This window comes from Gopherus evgoodei, chromosome 9 (genome assembly GCF_007399415.2).
Source record: "Gopherus evgoodei ecotype Sinaloan lineage chromosome 9, rGopEvg1_v1.p, whole genome shotgun sequence".
Classification (NCBI taxonomy): Eukaryota; Metazoa; Chordata; order Testudines; family Testudinidae; genus Gopherus; species Gopherus evgoodei.
The window spans coordinates 7,754,313-7,766,739 of record NC_044330.1 but is presented as its reverse complement, the minus strand read 5'-3'; the positions used below and the strand labels follow the sequence as shown (position 1 = coordinate 7,766,739).

The following is a 12,427-nucleotide window of genomic DNA, read 5'->3' as shown; positions in this document are numbered from 1 at the left end:
TGCATGGCAGTTGTCGTGGCGCATCTTCGGCGCAACCGTGTCCACGTGTTCCCTTATCTGGACGACTGGTTGATTCGGGGCACGTCGGAACAGCAAGTCAACAGCCATGTCCGCGTGATCACCGGCATGTTTGCAAGTCTGGGCCTCTTGATAAACACAGACAAGTCCACCCTGAGGCCCACTCAGAAGGTGGAATTTATCGGGGCCGTCCTGGACGCCACTGTGGGCAGGGCCTCGCTGCCTCTGCAATGGTTCCAGACCATGGCGGCGATCGTTCAACGTTTACGGTCAGCCCCATTGACGTCAGTGAGGACATGTCTAACCCTGTTAGGCCACATGGCGGCGTGCACCTTTGTGACCGACTACGCTCGGCTCCACATGAGGCCTCTCCAGCTGTGGCTTATCAGTCATTACAGGCCGGCAAGGCAACCGTTAGACATGTTAGTCACAATCCCCCAGAAGGTCTTAGATTCTCTCGGCTGGTGGTTAGACCAGTCCGTATTATGTGCGGGTCTTCCCTTCCACCCCTCTCAGCCCTCGGTATCCCTGACAACGGATGCCTCAGATCTAGGCTGGGGGGCCCACCTAGGGACCCTGCGGACACAGGGTCTGTGGTCCCAGGAGGAGGTGGGGCTACACATCAACATGCGGGAGTTGAGAGTGGTCCGCCTTGCTTGTCAAGCGTTCTGTCATCAGCTTCAGGGTCGTTGTGTCGCCGTGTTCACGGACAACACGACGACCATGTACTATATCAACAAGCAGGGCGGCACCAGGTCCTCCTCCCTGTGCCTCGATGCGATACGACTCTGGGACTTTTGCGTAGCCCACTCCATTCACCTCAGAGCTTCCTTCCTCCCTGGAGTACGGAACACGCTGGCGGATCGATTGAGCAGATCCTTCCTGTCACACGAGTGGTCCCTTCGCCCGGACGTCGCTCTCTCCATTTTCCAGAGGTGGGGTTATCCCCGGGTGGACCTCTTCGCGTCCAAGGGGAACAGGAAGTGCCAAGCGTTCTGCTCCTTTCAGGGCAGGGAGCCGGGGTCGATAGCAGATGCCTTCCTCATCCAGTGGTCGACCCACCTTTATTATGCGTTTCCCCCGTTCCCTCTGGTCCACAAGGTCCTCCTGAAGGTGCGCAGAGACAGGGCTCTCGTGATCATGGTGGCCCCGGCATGGCCCAGGCAGCACTGGTACACCATGCTGCTGGACTTGGCCATTGCCGACCCAGTTCCCCTGCCCCTTCATCCGGACCTGATTACCCAGGACCACGGGACCCTCTGTCACCCAGACCTGCAGTCGCTGCACCTAGCGGCGTGGCTCCTGCGTGGCTGACTGGTTCCGAGCTGCGCTGCTCCACGCCTGTGAGAGAGGTGCTCTTGAGCAGCAGGAAACCGTCCACAAGAGCCACATATTCGGCGAAATGGAAACGCTTCTCCTGTTGGTGTGTAGAGAGAAATCTCCGCCCTATGGAAGTTTCGGTAACCGAAATCTTAGACTATGTTTGGTCCCTCAAAGGGCAAGGCCTGGCCTTATCGTCGTTGCGAGTCCACCTAGCAGCTATCTCCACCTTTCACCCGGGTGCGGATGGTCGCTCCGTTTTTTCTCACCCGACGGTGTCGAGATTCCTTAAAGGGCTGGAACGTTTATTCCCTAACGTCCGTCCCCCTGCTCCGACATGGGATCTTAACCTGGTGTTGTCCCGGCTCATGGGGCCCCCCTTTGAGCCGTTAGCTACTTGCTCCCTGCTCTACCTCTCTTGGAAAACTGCCTTTCTAGTGGCTATCACCTCAGCTAGACGGGTGTCGGAGCTCCGAGCTCTTGTGGTAGACCCCCCATATACGGTCTTCCACAAGGACAAGGTGCAGCTGAGACCACACCCTGCTTTTCTGCCCAAGGTGGTCTCAGCCTTCCACGTCAACCAAGAGATTTTCCTTCCGGTTTTTTTCCCAAAACCTCACTCCTCAGGCAGGGAGCAGCAGCTCCACTCGCTGGATGTCCGTAGGGCTCTCGCGTTCTACATAGAGAGGACCAAACCCTTCCGCAAATCCCCCCAGCTTTTCATGGCGGTAGCGGACCGTATGAAAGGGCTTCCTATCTCCTCCCAGAGGTTATCCTCTTGGGTTACGTCCTGTATCAGGACCTGTTATGACTTGGCCCATGTCCCTACGGGCCGTGTGACTGCGCATTCTACCATGGCGCAGGCATCGTCGCTGGCTTTCCTCGCCCGTGTGCCCATCCAGGAAATCTGTCGGGCAGCGACCTGGTCATCGGTCCACACCTTTGCTTCCCACTACGCCCTGGTCCAGCAGTCGAGAGAGGATGCGGCCTTCGGAACTGCAGTGCTCCGTGCCGCGACTTCTCACTCCGACCCCACCGCCTAGGTATGGCTTGGGAGTCACCTAACTGGAATGGATGTGAGCAATCACTCGAAGAAGAAAAGACGGTTACTCACCTTTGTCAAGTATCAGAGGGTAGCCGTGTTAGTCTGGATCTGTAAAAGCAGCAAAGAATCCTGTGGCACCTTATAGACTAACAGACGTTTTGGAGCATGAGCTTTCGTGGGTGAATACCCACTTCCTCAGATGCATGTATCTCACATGCATCTGAGGAAGTGGGTATTCACCCACGAAAGCTCATGCTCCAAAACGTCTGTTAGTCTATAAGGTGCCACAGGATTCTTTGCTGCTTTTACTCACCTTTGTAACTGTTGTTCTTCGAGATGTGTTGCTCACATCCATTCCACACCCGCCCTCCTTCCCCACTGTCGGAGTAGCCGGCAAGAAGGAACTGAGGAGCGGGCGGGCCGGCAGGGATATATATTGGGCGCCATGGTGGCGCCACTCCAGGGGGCGACCTGCCGGCCCACTGGAGTTGCTAGGGTAAAAAGTTTCCGACGAACGTGCACGCGCGGCGCGCACACCTAACTGGAATGGATGTGAGCAACACATCTCGAAGAACAACAGTTACAAAGGTGAGTAACCGTCTTTTCTATGGCTGCTGGTGCATCATAAACAGAATTCTTTTCAAGCTCCCAAGTGTTACACCTATGCAAATGCACTAAAGACAATGGGTAGGAGGGAAAAAAAACAGTGCGACTTTCAGATCTCAGGATGTTTTCAGAGCTGTAAATTTGAAGCCAGCGTCTTATTTGAAGCCAACATTTCAAATCGTCCCCTCGCCTCCTCAGCCGAGAGCAGGGTCTTCCTGAAGTTTCACGTCTCTGCTGTTGAAAACTCTTCCAGTGTTGTTGCAAGTTTTGCAGTTTCAGGCTAGTTCTGGAAGAAACTCTCATAATCCCTCTCGAAAGCACTGTCAGCTCAGGAACGACACCTGAACTGCCCATATTTTCCCCCTTCTGTTGATAGAGGCAGCGGTGCTGCAACTTCCCCAATGTGCTTTGAGTGGGGTAGAGTCTCTACCCCACACAGACACACAGCTCCAACGGATGAATGCGGGGAGCTCAGAGCCCTTTAAATCCCTCCCGCGGCTCCAGCAGCCGGGCTGGGGCCGGATTTAAAGGACTCGGGGCTTCCCGCAATGGCAGGAGCTCCAGGCCCTTTAAATCCCAGCCCCAGACCAGCAAAGCTCGGGATTTCCCGCAGCCGTGGGAGCTCTGGGCCCTTTAAATCCCGCCCACAGCTCCGGCAGCCGGAGCTGCAGTGGGGATTTAAAAGGCCCGGAGCTCCATGGAGGATGGAGCCCTGGGCCCTTTAATTTGCCCCTGAGCCCCAGGGGCTCCCAGCCACCTCTACAGCTAGGAGACCCAGGTTCATTTAAAGGCCCTCGGGCTCCCAGCCACAGCTGGTGCCCCAGGGCCTTTAAATCTTGAAAGGCCACGCCTCTTCTGGATGAGGCCACGCCTCTTCTGGATGAGGCCACACCCCCTCAGGACTCTAGCAGTACTGGTAAGTCCTGTAAGTTATTTTCACCCCTAGTTCAGCCCTGCAACAGGCTTTTCAGAGAGTAGCGGTATAAAGCAGTAGTAAAATGCTGACAATATGCGAGACTCTCATAGGGCTGGTTGTGTTTCTCCTGATAGTGCAGTTTCTGAAGTTGCAATGGGCACATAGACGCCTTCCTCCGGGACCAACCCCATTCCTGATTCTTGGTAGCTTGTGGCAGCTGAACTTTAAAGTTGATCATGACAGCTTCAGTAAGGTATGTATTTCCAGATATCTAACTAATGGACTAATAAGCCGACAGGGAAAATTAGTGACATTTATTGGTAGCATAAGGTAGTTTTTTTTCATGCTAAAAGTTTTATCTTAAGAATTGGAGATATGAAAGTCAACTTGGATCCTTCTGTCATTTTTAAATAGGGTTTTGTGTCAACTGTATATGGAACCTTGATGTGTGTAAGAATTAAACACCATTGAGGACAGGATTTCTGCCTCATGAAGAGGAAGAAGGAATACATTTTCATATTGCAGAAATGTTCAAATCTATTGGGTTGACCCTTAAAGCACTGGCTTTTGTTTAGACTTTCCATTAAATAAATCTTTAGAAGGATGTAAGATATATGCTGAAAAACCAAATCTAGTCATCTGCCGCACCTGATGTTCCATAATTTAAACTGGGGTGGTGTATAAACCGTGCAGACGAGGGAGTCCTGCTCCATCAGGTTTTATGAAGTCCATCAAAGTGGCCCCTGTCCAGCAGACTTCAGGAAGTCTGTGGGGAGGAAGATACACCTGGGTAAGATGTTAGGTGGCTGATGATGCAGGGGAATAGAGCTGGGAGGAGAGAGGTTTTCTCCACACTGAGTGTGTGAGGATAGATTTTATAAAATGCTCAACACCCAGAACTGGGATCAGATTTTCAAGAGAGCAACCAATATGCTGAGCTCTTTAGAAAATCTAGCCACTAAATCTGGCTCCAACTGTAGGTGTGAGACTTTGTCATCTCCCCACAACCCCTTTGTGTGTCTGTTTCCTTCCTCACCTTATTTCTTCTTCTCTTTCTTATCCCCCTCCCCTGTTGCCTCCTGTCTAATAGGAGTCTGGCCCAGCTGCCCAAGACTGTCTATTTGGCAATACAAGTGTAAGCCTGGTCAAAGGAGCAGTTAAAAGGAATGCCCTAAACAACCTGATGCTACTACAAATTTGCCAGGTGTCGGAGTGGCTGATCACTCTGTGTGCCATGCCTGTGTTTTTCTAGCAATGAGGTTGCAAGCAGGGACTTCTCCAGGCACCAGCGAAGGAAGCTGATGCTTGGGGCGGCCAATGGAAAGGGGCAGTATGTCCAGGTTTTTGGTGGCAATTCGGCAGCGGGTCCCTCAGTCCCTCTCGAAGTGAAGGACCCTCCACCGAATTGCCTCTGAAAAATGAAATGGCACAGTGGAGTTGTCACCGAAGTGCCACCGATTGCGGCTTTATCTCCCCCCCCCCCCGCCCCCGCTTCTCCGCTTGAGATGGCAAAAAAGCTGGAGCCGGCCCTGGCTGCAAGGAAGAGTCAACACCAGAGACAGAAATGGCATTTTTTATCTTTGCTGTTCTTTTCTCTCCTCTCGTGCGTTTGTCTAGTTTTGTCTGCTAAGAAATGGGATTGGGCTTTAACAGGGAGCCCCAGCTCATCTCAACCAACTTCTCTTTTCCCCGGAAAGACAATGTTCACCATCTTTAATACCGACTAAGAGGCTGTTAAATAGAAGGGAGGTCTCCTTCTAAAAACTTTCTTGAGCTGTCATAAACAGATAGTTAAGGGTTAATGTCTCTTTTACCTGTAAAGGGTTAACAAACAGGGAACCAAACATCTGACCAGGGGACCAATCAGGAAACACGATACTTTCAAATCTCTGTGGAGGGAAGCCTTTGTTTGTGTTTTTTGGGTTTGGCTTTGTTCTCTCTGGGTTCTGAGAGTAACCACATACCTACAGGCTCTCTAATCTTCTGTTCAAATGTAGTAAGTACAAAGGTAGAAAGGCGGTTTAGTCTTTTTGATGTTTTTTCTTTATTTGCAAATGTGTATCGGCTGGTAGAGTTTTAATGTGTATTTGGCTGAAAGTATTTTAAATTGTATTTCTGTTGGAGGAGGCTTTTTCTCCAGTTTCTATAAGCTACAGACCCTGTAACTTTTACCATCTAAAGTACAGAGACACCTTTTACTTTTTTTTCCCTTTATTAAAAGTTTTGCTTTTAAGACCTGTCTGATTTTCTCCCCTTGTTGAGGCGCAAGGGAATTGAGTCTGTACTTAACAGGGAAGGAGAAGGGAGGGGAAGGGTGGAATCCCTTTGTTTTAGATTCACGGAGCATGAATCTGTCTCTCTCTCCAGGAGACCTAATTTCTCTGTGTTGTGATTCAAGGAGTTTGAATCACAGTAATCTTCCGGGGTAACCCAGGGAGGGGAAGGCTGGGAAAGGCAATGGTGAGGAAAGGGGTTTACTTTCCTTGTGTTAAGATCCAGGGGGTCTGGGTCTTGGGGGTCCCCAGGGAAGGTTTTGGGGGGACCAGAGTGTATCAGGCACTGGAATTCCTGATTGGTGGCAGCTTATCAGATCTAAGCTGGTAATTAAGCTTAGAGGAATTCATGCTGGTACCCCAACTTTTGGACTCTAAGGTTCAGATTGGGGAAATATACCATGACACGAGCTACAGCGGTAGCGAACAAGGGACACTGTTAAAATGAAAGCCTTACTTAGTGCTTTGCCTTTCAAATGCTTTAACTGTTTTTCCTTCTTTTTCTCTATCTTTAATAGCATTGGTCATGGTGTTTGCCATGGTACTAAGCAGGCTGAGGTTTCTGTATACCTCACCCCAAACCTTGCTTAAAACTCTTTAATGTTGGACAGCGACAGGATCATGTCCACACATTCGGGACCATTTAGATCATCTAAATGAATACAACTGTGCTGTGCAAGCAGAACAAAAAGATGGTCCCTGCCTCAGTGCTGAACCCCTGAATCACCCTTCTCAAAGAAGAGAGCAAGTTCATCATGTCTAGGGCCCTACCAAATTCACAGTCCATTTTGGTCAATTTCACGGTCATAGGATTTTAAAAATAGTAAATTTCACTATTTCAGCTATTTAAATCTGAAATTTCACAATGTTGGGATAGTAGGGGTCCTGCCCCTAAAAGGAGTTGTGGGGGGGTTGCAAAGTTTGTGTGTGTGTGTGGGGGAGAGTAGCAGTACTGCTGGCCTCACTTCTGTGTTGCTGGTGGTGGCGCTGCCTTCAGAGCTGGGCAGCTGCAGAGTGGCAGCTGCTGGTTGGGAGCCCGGCTCAGAAAGCAGAGCCACCGCCAGCAGCAGCGCAGCAGTAAGGATGGCCTGGCATGGTATTGTCACCCTTACTTCTGTGCTGCTGCCTGCAGAACTGGGCCCTCAGTCAGCAACCGCCACTCTGGATGCCCAGCTCTGAAGGCGATGTAGAAGTAAGAGTGGCAATACTGCGACCCCCTGAAATCTGTATAGCATGGGGTAAAAGCACAGAAAAGACCAGATTTCACGGTCCATGGGGCATTTTTCATGGCCATGAATTTGGGAGGGCCTAATCATGACTGTTTGCCATGATGTTTTTTCACCTGTGCTGTTCTGGCACTGGTTCAACCCACAGCTGGCAGATATTCATGGCAACATCTTCACTTTGTGGCTGGGACACACCCCTGGGGTCGTGCTGCAGGGGTTCCAAGCAGTGAAAGATGGGCTGAACACCCACCCTGAAGAGTTTTCTGGACGGCTGAAGCCCCTTTCTTCAAAAGATTCGCAAGTGGAAAAGGTAAATCTTCCCCCTCCTCTGTCTTCTCCTGCACTCTACACTGTGTTCCTCCTTCTCCTCCTCATTCTTCCTCTTGCCTTTCCACTCCTCCGCATACATTCACGCTCCCTCTGGCTCCCACATATTCACCTCCCAGCACATATGCATTTCCCTGAACTCCCTCCAGTCTCTTCCAAGTCCCATTCCTACCTCACACAGTTGCTTGGCTCCTCACCGTTTCCTGTTCGGTTCCTTAGCTTCCCTGCCTTTGCTTTATGGTTGTCTTCCCTTATGGCAGCACTGGAAACAAAGGGGGCTAGCGATCATTTTTACTAGGGGCAAGCAGAGGCTGTGGGGAAATTGTTGGCATCAGGAATTCATTCCTTTGTGAAGTAATGGGAAAAAGCCGCCGTTGTGAATAAGTGCAAAATTCACAAGATGGATGCTAGTAATCCTGAAATCAAGAGAAACTTTTCTGAAATCACCAAAGATCACAAGACTGCCCCAAAATATAAAAAATAATAAAAAAAAAATGTAAACTGCTAATTCAAACTCCTTCTCTTCCCCCTTACTGGTTACTGGTTCTTAAGAAACAGATGGGGTGTCATAAACAAATAGCTAAGGGTTAATGTCTCTTTCACCTGGAGCACCTGACCAGAGGACCAATCAGGAAACCGGATTTTTTCAACTTTGGGTGGAGGGAATTGTGTGTCTGAGGTCTTTGTTTTCTGGCTGCCTGCTTTCTCTGAGTTTTGGAGAAGTAGTTCTACTTTCTAATCTTCCGTTTCTAAGTGTAAGGACAAAAAGATCAGATAGTAAGTTATATGGTTTCTTTTCTTTGGTATTTGCATGAATATAAGTGCTGGAGTGCTTTGATTTGTATTCTTTTTGAATAAGGCTGTTTATTCATATTTCTTTTAAGCAATTGACCCTGTATTGTATCATCTTAATACAAAGAGACCATTTGTATTTTTTCTTTCTTTTTTATATAAAGCTTTCTTTTAAGACCTGTTGGAGTTTTTTTTTACTTCAGGGAAATTGAGTCTGTACTCACCAGGGAATTGGTGGGAGGAAGAAATCAGGGGAGATTGGTGTGTGTTGAATTGGCTAGCCTGATTTTGCATTCCCTCTGGGGGAATAGGAAAGTCCTTTTTGTTTCCAGGACCGGGAACGGAGAGGGGGAGTCCCTCTGTTTGGATTCACAGAGCTTGTGTCTGTGTATCTCTCCAGGAGCACCTGGGGGGGGGGGGGAAGGGAAAGGATTATTTCTCTTTGTTGTGAGACTCCAGGGATTTGGGTCTTGGGGTCCCCAGGGAAGGTTTTTCAGGGGGACCAGAGTGCCCCAAAACACTCTAATTTTTTGGGTGTTGGCAGCAAGTACTAGGTCCAAGCTGGTGACTAAGCTTGGAGGTTTTCATGCTAACCCCCATATTTTGGACGCTAAGGTCCAAATCTGGGACTAAGGTTATTGACATGGTGGCAGCAGTGGGATCTAGACAGAATCCAGAAGCCAGTAGGAATATTATATTTTTCTTTTCTCTGCTAAGGGCTTTTTAGCAGAGAGAAACAGTTGGTTTTAAAAGGGAACCAAAGAGAATTTTTTTTTCTGCTCTCTCTGGCAGTTTGTGGCTTGCATGTTAAGCAAGAAGCCATTACCAGACTATTAAGAGTCTTTTGTCACACAATAGCACTCCCATTGAGAGTCATCCCAGCACTATATAAATGCAAATAAAGTGGTTTTTCAGGTTTACTTAACATTGAAGATTAGCTAAAGGCACTGTTGCTAGGCAGACTTCAGGAGGCAACAGAGAGCCTGCAGTTCAGAAGAGAAACACCGGAGGGCACCCCAACACAAGAAAACAGGAACCACGTCTACCAAGGCAAAAATTGAGGCCGAAGACCAATTCAGAGAAGCTGAACACAGGCGACAACTGGAAATAAAACAAAAAGAGATGGAGATAAAAGAAAAGGAAGAAAGCATCAAACTGGCAGCCTTCCAAAGAGAACAGGCAGCCCAAGAGGCAGCACACAAAAGAAAACTAGAAGAAGAAGAGGTGGCCTACCGAAGGAAACAAGCAGAAGAAGAGTTGGCCCACCGCCGAGAAATGGAAAAACAACAAAAAGAAAATGAAGAGAAGGAAAAACAGAGAAAACATGAACTGGAGTTGGCAAAAGCTGGGCTGCATGTGCCAGCCAACCCTAACAACCCGGCGCCAATTATTGCTCCACAGCACAGAAAATTTCCCACCTACAATGTGGCGTCTCAATGCGGAGCACAGAAAATTCTCACACAACACAGCTGCAAACAAGTCAGGAATCCCTTTATTCTTTTCCACCACCTCCTTATATAGTTAAGTCTGGTTACATAAGAACCAATCATGTGGGCTAACATCATACATGCTAGCAATCTAATTGGACAAGAAGAAAAATCACGCGCTTACCATGCCTCTAATCACGCGATTGGCCAACCGCAACAACGCAATCCCCGACCATACAAAGAAGGATCTACAGCCTCCTCCCCTTTCCTCTCCTGAACCAATCGCTCCGTGTGGAACACAGAGAACAAGCGGCTCGGACCAGCCCCCCCAGCCACAGCCACAGGACTCCAGCTGAGGAGGCAACGGACACCCACGTGTGACAGCTGCCGCCCACCTCTGCCCGCAGAGCGCCTTGCGCAGGGACCCACACCTACCCGACATCAGAGCAGGAGCCGCGCCGAGCCCAGCCGCCTGGGCTCCCCGCGCTGCCCGGCCGGGGCCCCAGCAGCGCCCGGCGTCCGAGCGCATGAGAGGGAGCGAGGAGCGGGGGCTGCGGCCCGAGCCGCCCGCCTCCTCTCCCGGACGGCGGCAGCAGAGAGACCGGCCCGGAGGGAAGCAAGGAGGCAGCGAGGAGGCGGCGGCTCTACGTGAAGAGCCCGGACACAACCCCGGTCCAGCGCCGCACCTGACCAGAGTAGGGAGGATAAGTCCCTACACCTCCCCCTTTCTTTTCAAACAAGGCCGTGGCAATGCGCATAAGACTTTGTCATAATATATAAACAAAACAAGGAGCAAAACAAGAAAAGCAATACAATCATTAATAGACACAACTTAGCATGTAATAGTGAAGTATACCAAGTTGGTTAACCAAAACTATTAAGCCAATCCCAGGGAGGATTCTATCCCTGGGTGAGGTTATACACATTATTCTATAATCAATAGTTGCTCGATTTTACAAAACTGCACAACGTATACTATCTACATCTTACAACTTAACTAATAATTACAAGTTTCTAATTAAAGTCAGGAAAGAGGAAGCGTAGATCCGGGATGGTATCATCGTTTGCCGCTTCTATATCGGGATCGTGTGGTTGCTTATCACGTCGCTGGGTGAGCCACGGTCGAACCCACTTTGCGGGGATCCATTTGGGACCTGTAGTAGTAGAAACACAAGCATAACCCCTTCCCCATGTTAATAAATTAGCGGGACCTTGCCACTTTTGATCTGTATAATTAAACCACAGGCGCAGCCGCTGGACGCGGCGGAACCGCGGGTGGCTGATTAAGAAAAGGTTTGTTGTGGCTCGAAGGTTGCGAGGGTCTCGGGGGCGCTGCCAGATGTCGACCCGGTGGTTGCCCACAATTTCCACGGCACCCCATACGATAGCAATGAGGACAAGGAGCATCCGGCGATGGAGTCCCATGGATACCACACGCCCAATCTCCACAGATGTGACAGGGAGCGGCGACACCGCCCGTATGCGAGGCGTTATCTGGTGGCTTAGTTTTATGAACTTTATAGTTCTCATAGTCCTGCAAAGTTTTTAAAAGATGAGATTGAGGAGGGACAGGCTCTCCCGCCATACGAGACAAGTGATTCAACATTTCCTGCAGCTGGTATCCCTGCCGTCTCATCTCCTTACGAAATTCCGCGGATTCCAAACAGGGAGGGTGATCGATATCCATTTTGCCAAAAGAGTTATCCGAATCCGGAGGAAGAGGGACCGTGCAAGGATCAATGTCAGTTCCATCAGGATCAAAACCGGGTGCGGTAGGGATAACTGTGTTTTCTTCTGGTGCGAAAAATTCTTTAGCTCCAACCGGGAACACAACAGGTGACTCGGGCAGCACCACAGATGATTCATCCTTATCCCCAGCCGGGGACACGACGGGTGGCTCAGGCGGCACCGCAGGTGACTCATCCGTCCTTTTTGGTCGGAAAATCTCTTCCACGGCAGCCTGAACTCCTGCTTAGGCAGCGAGTGTCTCCACTATTTTCTTTGCCTTACACCATATTTGGCTAAGGGAGACAGCCTCCTTATTGCCATGGGCGACCGACTCCCACAGATCTGATCCAAGTCTCTCCCAAACAGTCTTGTCGAAGACAGTGTTCGGGGTAATAAAAAATCCTCGTCGCTGCCCCCATTTAAGCAGACGGGACAGCGGTTCAGGGGAAATCTTTTCTCCCTGCCTTTCTGCTGTACGCAACAGAAATTCGTGCACTGTCTTCTCTTCTACAGACAATGCAGAACCCATATTTTCTTTATAATATGCGCGGCCGCTCACCTGTGAGCTCACAACCGTCTCTCTCGGACGACCAGGAGCCGATCTTCCTTCGGTACCTCCTGCCGCGGCCGCTACCTCCGCTTTTCTTCTCTCGAGTGCGCCGACCAGGTCCTGCCGGATCGGATCACGTCGGGGTCACCAATTGTGGCGTCTCAATGCGGAGCACAGAAAATTCTCACACAACACAGCT

General features: G+C 50.0%; 1 pseudogene; it reads left to right on the top strand.

Annotated features, from left to right (window-relative positions):
- Nucleotides 1–3,987: 3,987 nt before the first annotated feature.
- The window catches only part of LOC115657335, a 42,864-nt pseudogene continuing 34,424 nt past the window's right edge, over nucleotides 3,988–12,427 (top strand).